This window comes from Bubalus kerabau, chromosome 11 (assembly GCF_029407905.1).
Source record: "Bubalus kerabau isolate K-KA32 ecotype Philippines breed swamp buffalo chromosome 11, PCC_UOA_SB_1v2, whole genome shotgun sequence".
Classification (NCBI taxonomy): domain Eukaryota; kingdom Metazoa; phylum Chordata; class Mammalia; order Artiodactyla; family Bovidae; genus Bubalus; species Bubalus kerabau.
In genome coordinates this window covers 96134822-96141517 of record NC_073634.1, presented here as the reverse complement: position 1 = coordinate 96141517, position 6696 = coordinate 96134822, and the positions used below count along the sequence as shown (strand labels likewise).

At 41.8% G+C, this 6696-nt stretch overlaps 1 pseudogene; it reads right to left on the bottom strand.

Moving 5' to 3' along the window:
- Window positions 1–1815: 1815 nt before the first annotated feature.
- Window positions 1816–2744, bottom strand: LOC129622577 (olfactory receptor 1L8-like; annotated as a pseudogene).
- Between the last annotated feature and the right edge of the window lie 3952 nt (window positions 2745–6696).

Sequence of the window (6696 nt, the reverse complement as noted above, 5' to 3'; positions counted from 1 at the left end):
GCTGTCCAAGGGACTCTCAAGAGTCTTCTCCAGCACAACAGTTCAAAAGCATCAATTCTTTGGTATTCAGCCTTCTTTATGGTCCAACTCTCACATCCATATGTGATTTCTGGAAAAACCATAGCTTTGACTATACAGACCTTTGTAGGCAAACTGGTTGGAATTAAATAGAATTCTCAGCAGCACTGTCTCCTTTGGTATGGACATATAAATAGTACCCTCAATTTAAATCAATTGGATTCCCAAGACAAAGAGTAAACTGGTGAAACTGTTAGTTGCTCAGTTGTGTCTGACTCTTTGAGACCCCATGGAACTGTAGCCCACCAGGCTCTTCTGTCCATGAAATTCTCCAGACTAGAATACTGGAGTGGGTTGCCAAACACTTCTCCAGGGATCTTCCCAGGATCGAACCTGGGTCTCCTGCATTGCAGGTAGATTCTTTGCCATCTGAGCCACCACACGAGACAAAGAGAAAATTGGTGAGTTGAAGGTAAATTTTGTGAGGTGAAGGGTCACATTATCCTTGACCCTCTCATTCCCTTGTATTCAGATGAAGCACACATTCAGCTGGTATTAGTCTTTATTGTGCACCAGTGATGAATCATCCCCAAAGCCTTTGCTTATTATCTCCAGGTTCCCAGCTTTTTTTTTTTTTAATTGATGCATGATTTTTATTTAGTAAAATGACAAATCTTATGTGTACAGCATTTTACTGATGACTTGGTCATCTGTTTCTTGTTGATGACCATTTAATTTTAGTTCTTCCTAATATAAAATACTATGAATATTTTTGAGTTTTTAATAAACATAAAGTATTATTATGTTTATAAGAATTTCCATACTGCTTTCCAAAGTGATTGTGTAATTTTATATTACCAGTCACTGCCTCTAGGTCATGAGGTTATGGTAATTTTTAAATTTTTACTTATAAATTTTTGTATTATGCTTCTATACTAAAAAAAGACTTTGAGTTTCTAGAAGAAATACTAAATTATATATTTTAAACATATAGTTGTAGGAAGAGATGAAGGAAAAAATGGTTTCAACATTGCTATTGTGGAATGGATAATTTCTTGGTTCTTGTTCTTTCTGGTCATTAGCAATTTTTTTAAAATTTAAATTGATTTATTTTAATTGGAGGCTAATTACTTTACAATGTTGTATTGGTTTGCCATACATCAACATGAATTTTTAATTGTTTAGAAAAAATGAGGGAATTGAAAAGAAAGAAAGACATAACAATATAATAAAGGAGGAATGGAAAACCAAGAGAAGAGAAAAAGTGAAAACTTAAGTTTTAAACAAAAACATTTTGAAAGAGAAAAATGAAGAATTATGAAAATCTTCAAATTGAAAATCAGCTAAAATGTACTTTCTCCTTCTCCTCCTCCTCCCTCTCCTTTCTTCCTTTCCCTTTTCAAATGTTTACAAAGGCATCCAAGAGCTACAAATTTGGAAATTATTTTTAGCGATATACTGAAATGTGAAGGATGTTGGTGGATAAGTCTTGAAAAGAGAGCAGTTTGTTCAGGAAGTATCCGTGGGAAAAGGATTAGTTTAAAGCATCTCATTTGGAAGATTCACTGTGATGACTCTTCATAGGAGAGAGGAGAAATAGAGAGGGAAAGTATCTTGATTAAGCAGAGGCAGAGCCAACTGAAGGATCATCATCACTGGATGTAATTACCCATAATGCCTCATCTCACATGGGTTAAAGAAGCTAACCTCCAAGAACTTGCTTATTTACCAAGAATCAGCAGAAACCAGATTCAGGTGGAGCAGAATCCACACGTGTGTTTTTCAAGAGGGTGCTACCTATGGTTTCCTTCTAACCAACAGCTTTCTCAGGCCCTGTTTCAGGTCTTTGTTTCTCAGGCTGTAGATAAAGGGATTGAGGGTGGAAGTTAAAACTGTGTAGACAATTGTTGCCATGTGGTCCCTGATGGTGTAGGTGGACACAGGCTGTAAATAGACATAGAAGATGCTTCCATAAAAGAGTGTTACCACAGTGAGGTGAGACCCACACGTGGAGAAAGCTTTGCATTTTCCAGCAGCCGAGGGAATTTTGAGAACTGCAAGGAGGATTCGTATATACGAAAAAGTAATGCATAGAAAGGGAGTCACCAAAAAACAGATCCTTCTATCATCATGACAATTTCATTGACAAATGTGGAGGAGCACGATAATTTCACCAGAGGGCTGAAGTCACAGAGGAAGTGGTGGATAATATTAGAGTCACAGAAAGTGACCTGATTCAGCAAAAGTGTATGTAGGAGTGAGTGGAAGTGAGGCAATGAGTAGGAGAAGGCCACCAGCAGGACACAGCGGTGATGGCTCATGATGGTGACATAATGGAAGGGGTCACAGATGGCCACATAGCGGTCAAAGGCCATGACTACTAGAAGCCAACTGTCAGTGTTGCCCAAGGCATATATAAAATACATCTGGGTCAGACATCCAGCATAGGAGATGGTCTTATGTGACAGGAAGTTCACCAGCATCCTGGGGACAATGGTTGTTGTGAAGCAAATGTCAGTGAAAGACAGGAAACTCAAGAAGAAATACATGGGGGTTTGGAGCTGGGAGTCAGAGTGGATGGCCAGGATGATGAGCAGATTCCCTGTTATGGTGACCAGGTATATGATGAAGAAGAAGATGAAGAGTGGCTTCTGGTCCTCAGGCAGGGAGGAGAGTCCCAGGAGGATGAATTCAGAGACTCTTCTGGTTTGGTTGAGTCTTTCCATTGACTTGCATCTAGTCATATACAAGGTTTGTTATTTGTCATGTTCCAATACCATAGCCCAAGTCATGATAACCCAGCAAGTCTTTCTTTCCTCTATTTGGTCACTGTTAGTAGCCGTCCCAGGAAAGCATGTCCGGCTTATGGTCGTTGATGTGTTCTTCCCTTCCCAAATTCATGGGCATCATAAGGGCCTTGTATTGCAAGCTGGAGAGACAGAAGAAGACAAGTTTTCCTTTAGAAATTGCCAGAGGTGGCCCTCTCTGATTCAAGTTCCTTAGTTCCTATTCTGGGAAAAGTCCTATTTCCTTACTGGGAACATAGCAATAAAACTGAGAAATCTTTGCCTTTGTGTAGTTTATGTTGTACTTTGGGAGATAGATCATCAACAAACAAATACGTAACATAGTATCAGGTACGGATAAATTTTGTTAAGCAAATAGAGCAACCTAAAAGAATGGAGCTGACTGGGGAGTGGAGGTGGAGGTATTTTAGATAGGGAAGTCAGAGAGCCCTCATTTTTTATTAGAGCAAATTCTGTTGCATAATTCTAAAGTTTTTCTTTGCACTGTTTTGGATAGAATAAGAACATTTGTGAAAATAATCAACAGGGCAAATCTAGGAAGAATGGTAAATGTAGTTCAACAGCATTTTTTCCTCCTTTTGGCAGAGAATGAGAGGTTCATCCTTCTTAGTTCATGGGATGCTATCATCACCCGCCTGTGCAAGTTGTATATAATTTTTCCTTTCTTTAATTCCCCTGTCCTAAATCTCATGTGTACAGGATGGGCATCCTTTGTTGATTATTCAATTCATGTTTAAAAATTCCTCTTTCATATGTTTATTTAAAAATATATGAGGAACATTTATATACATTTTTTTCAATCATATCCAGTTGTCCAACAGTCGATATTGAAAAAGCCTGTTTCTTGGTACTGTAAAAAACTAGGTAATGAGAGATCTTACACTAGCAGAGTGCTTTAAATAAAATTTTTAGAGTCAGCACATCCACCCATGCCTTGTGAATAGACATATTCCATAGGGATTTGTCGGAGAAGGCGATGGCACCCCACTCCAGTACTCTTGCTTCGAAAATCCCATGGATGGAAGAGCCTGGTAGGCTGTAGTCCATGGGGTCGCTAAGAGTTGGACACGACTGAGCGACTTCCCTTTCACTTTTCACTTTCATGCATTGGAGAAGGAAATGGCAACCCACTCCAGTGTTCTTGCCTGGAGAATCCCAGGGACAGGGGAGCCTGGTGGGCTTCCGTCTATGGGGTCGCACAGAGTCGGACATGACTGAAGCAACTTAGCAGTAGCAGCAGCATAGGGATTTGTAAGCATTTTGAGACATTGGTTATATATTTTTGGTTACTGAAAAAATCCCCACAATACACACTTACATTATCCCTCACTGTCAAATTGTCAGGCCAATTTCAGGTTTTTACAAGATTTTATGGAAGAAATGTTTGTTTAGGCATTTAGCTTTGAGTGAATCAATAATTATTACTTAAAGCTCAATGCATAACAAATATTTCTTCCATAAAATCTTGTAAAAACCTCAACACATCCTGATGGCTCTGTGGGTAATGAATCCTCCTGCAATGCAGGAGACACAGGAGACGCAGGTTTGATCTGTAGTTTGGAAGATCCCCTGGAGAAGTAAATGGCAACCCCCTCCAGCACTCTTGCCTGAAAAATTCCATGGACAGAGCAACCTGGGGGGCTACAGTCCAAAGTATGCAGAGTCAACACAGCTGAGTGACTAAGCGAGCAAATGAAGTCAATATTGTCATTAATCAATATTTATTGAAAGTTTTTGATATCATGCTTATGCTAAATATCTCACTAAACCCCACAATAAAGAATTGGGAGACTTGTGTTGTCATCAGGTGCCTGAGTTTTATGGAGATGAAGCAATTTGCCCAAGGTCACTAAAGGTAGTAAATAGCCATCAGGATTTGAACCCCACTCTGATTTCAGACTCACTCTAAGCATATGCTCTCAAGCATTGTGCTGAATCTCTTCTAGTTTTGGTATATTAATTTTCTGTTGCAATCAGGCAAGGTTCTGTTTTCTCATTTTGATAATTTCCTACATGAATTACCCTTCTATTCCCTTAACTGACCATGTTTCTTCTCCCATACTCACTTGCAAGAGAGGTGAGTTATCTTTCTATGTTGTAGAGATGGTAGAATTTGAAAATGTGAATATCCATGATTAACTGGCCATAATCAGGCAGAAATAATTGGCCATGCACGACTGGGATATGTCTGGTATGTGGAGCTGTGGCCCTGTGGTAGACACTGCCCTGGCTTGAAGACAAAAAGTAGGGGTTTGTTTTGTCCTGCATCACCTGCTCACAAGTTGGTTCCTTATGTTTTGTGAATAACAAGGGAGATACCTTGTTTTTGTCTGTAAAGCAGTTTATCACACACAAATCAATGTTAAAAAAAAAATGAGTCATTTGTGAAAGGGCTGCTTGGGGAATGTTCAATACAACAATTAGTGGAGATTTGGTTGGATGGCATCACCGACTCAATGGACATGAGTTTGGGTTAACTCCAGGAGTTGGTGATGGACAGGGAGGCCTGGCGTGCTGCAGTCCTTGGGGTTGCAAAGAGTCAGACACGACTCAGTGACTGAACTGAACTAACTGAACTGGTGAATGAATGGGGTTGAGTACAACAGGTTGTAGGTCTGAGGAACACTCAGGCTGATGACTAGAAAAAAGGAGGAAGGTTTTAGATCTGAGAATCAGAAAGAACATTCTAAAAGCACAGGGTGGGAGGCAGTCCTAAGATGGCGGAGGAATAGGACAGGGAGACCACTTTCTCCCCCACAAATTCTTTAAAGGAACATTTAACACTAAGTAAAATCCACTAAACAACTTCTGAAGGCTGGCAGAGGACATCAGGCACCCAAAAAAGCAGCCCATTGTCTTCGAAAGGAGGTAGGAAAAATATAAAAGACAAAAAAAGAGACAAAAGAGGTATGGACGGAGCTCTGTCCTGGGAAGGGAGTCTTAAAAAGAGAGAAGTTTCCAAACACCAGGAAACACTCTCACTGCTGAGTCTGTGGTGAGCCTTGGAAGCACAGAGGGCAATATAATAGGGAGGAAAAATAAGTAAATAATTAAAACCCATAGATTACGAGCCCAGCAGAGAAGCAGCGCAGACACCTTTACCCGCCACTAGCAAATGGGGGCTGGGCAGGGAGGCGCAGGCTGCATTGCTTAGAGTAAGGATCGGGCCTGAATGCCCCTGAGGGTAATCAGAGCAAACTAATTTAGGCTAGCAAACCAGACTGTAGGCTAGCTACCACGTGAAAAGCCCTAAGACACCGCCAGGCTCGCACACAGAACAAAGGGCGGAACAGAACTAGCCGGCTGCAGACCATCCCCCTGCGGTGACAGGCAGCCAGAGCCAGAAGGGGCCAATTGCAGCCCCAGAGAGAGATTATCTACCTAACTGCAAGCAGGCTTCTTTGCTAACTAAGACTTCTTGGGGTTCTGGACAGTCATCTGCCTGAGAAGGTGTGCCAGTTGTACACCCAGAAAACCAAGCAGCAGGGACAGGAGAGGCGATAAGTCGCAGTGACCACACTCTCCAAACACCTCATCACCCAAGCTGCTCGGAGCTGGGAAGGGCACAAAACGCAGGCCCAATGGAGTCTGTGCCTCTGAGGACTACCCCAGTGCCTGAATCTGAGAGGCTTAGACCTGGGAGGTGCATGCAGCCCAGGGCCACCCTTGGATTGTTCCCGATGGAGCAACCTAGAGCCTGAGCAATGTGAGCAGGAAGGGTGCACGTGCCATGAGCGGGGGCAGGCCCAGTGTGGCTGAGACACTGCGAGCACACACCAGTGTTATTTGTCTTCAGTGTCCCTCCCTCCCCACAGTGCAACTGAACAAGTGAGCCTTAAAAAGTGTCCACCACCACCCACTTTGTGTGAGA